Source organism: Rhinopithecus bieti, unplaced genomic scaffold, assembly GCF_001698545.2.
Source record: "Rhinopithecus bieti isolate Rb0 unplaced genomic scaffold, ASM169854v2 scaffold_82287, whole genome shotgun sequence".
NCBI lineage: Eukaryota > Metazoa > Chordata > Mammalia > Primates > Cercopithecidae > Rhinopithecus > Rhinopithecus bieti.
Window position 1 is genome coordinate 79,323 of NW_016830049.1, and position 2,132 is coordinate 81,454.

The window sequence follows — 2,132 nt, forward strand, 5'->3', positions numbered from 1 at the left end:
TTGAATTTACTATTATTATTATTATTATTATTATTATTATTATTATTATTATTTGAGATGGAGTTTCAATTTTGTCTCCCAGGCTAGGGTGCAATGGCGTGATCTCAGCTCACTGAAACCTCTGCCTCCCAGGTTCAAGTGATTCTCCTGCCTCAGCCTCTCGAGTAGCTGGGATTACAGGCACCTGCCACCACGCCCGGCTAATTTTTGTATTTTTAGTAGAAACGGGGTTTTGCCATGTTGGCCAGGCTGGTCTCGAACTCCTGACCTCAGATGATCCACCCACCTCGGCCTCCCAAAGTGCTGGGATTACAGGCATGAGCCACTGCACCTGACTGCCTTGAATTTATTTCTAAGTTTACTTTTTATTTTCAAAAAATTATTATATATTTCCTCATTTTCCATAAGAAAATTTTAGTAATGTTTTCTCATCAATAAACACAAAAAAGAGTCTTCACTATGCTGTTTTCACTAATAACGTTAATTCAGTAATAAGCAAATCTTTGTTAAAAGTGGAGATGGAGGCCAGGTGCGATAGCTCACGCCTGTAATCCCAGCACTTTGGGAGGCCGAGGCGGGCGGATCACGAAGTCAGGAGATCCAGACCATCCTGGCTAACACAGTGAAACCCCGGCTCTACTAAAAATACAAAAACTCAACCGGGCGTGGTGGCGGGCGTCTGTAGTCCCAGCTACTGGGGAGGCTGAGGCAGGAGAATGGCGTGAACCCGGGAGGCGGAGCTTGCAGTGAGCCGAGATCCTGCCACTGCACTGCAGCCTGGGCGACAGAGGGAGACTCCGTCTCAAAAAAAAAAAAAAAAAAGTAGAGATGGGATATCTAGCCTCCTAAATTAATTTAGCCTCCCAAATGCCAGACAAACAATCTAACATAAAATTTACCTTGAATAAGATATATTGATTCTGAGCTGCTTTGTATTTTTTCTAACTTTGGCATCTGTATCTTGGTGCTTTCTGTTAGACTGATAGTTTCAGAACCTAAGGAGTATGCATTGTACTTCAGCGCTAACTTTTTTCTTCATTACTTTCTGTGTATATAGACAGCATATTTTTTTTGTAGAACATTAACCCAGATTGCTAATAGCTTCATGTTACGGCATTCTTCCACACAGTCCAGATTGATTTAAGGAAAAGCAGAAGTAGAAGTCAAAGTGTGTTATAAATTGAGACTGAAAAACATGCTTTAAAAAATAGATTTAATTTCTTACACTGTGAATAACCATTGTATTGTTTTGTTTCTGATAAATCAGTTGTTTTGGGCTCCTATTTTGAACTGTTAAAATGTTGATGCTTTTGTGGATAAAAGTAGTGCCTCTCTTTATACAACTGATGGAGTTTTAAAAAGTATGTAAGTTGCCTTTTTTGTTAAATTTATTTTAAATGCTTTAGTATTTAAAGGGTATAGGTTATGAATTAATCTGCGTATTTAAAACCTTTTTGTAAAGCGAATAACTACTTCCTGATTTACATCTCAATATATTCTCCTTTCATTTGCCCAATTTAGAAAATATGTAGTCTCTATTGTTGCTGTTTACCAATAGTTTTAGATCCCAATGTGTATTAGAATTATAGCTACAAAAATTTGCAAGTAAAATTTAGCAATTTCCTATTGAAACATGATCTCATTATTATGTTTTTTAATGTGTAGAATAAACACTTTAAATAAACAGGTGTGAAAATTGTAAAGGAATATATATGACAACTATTTTCTGTACATTAATGTCTAAACATTATGCTTACTTGTTTTTCATAATAAAGACATTTTGGAACCAAATTTGCTGAGTTTAGTATAAAAGCATCTTTGAATTATTTCTGAGTTTCCTAAAATGTGCAATATTTTAATCTTGGCATATCTAATCCTATGTGCTGTTCTCTAAGAGGTACACTGGACTTGTAACCACTAAATGTATTTAGTGTAATAAGGGTATCACAAAGGAACAAGAATTCCAAACTTATAGTTTGAAATGTCTCATAAACAACCCTTTCATACTTTAAGTTAGTAGCTTTGTATAGCTATTTAACACAGATGAGTACAGTTAGCTTTGTATATATTATCCTCTGAGTCTTATCTATGACAATGTGTATTTAGATTAAATATGTTCCCCTGTAACTAAA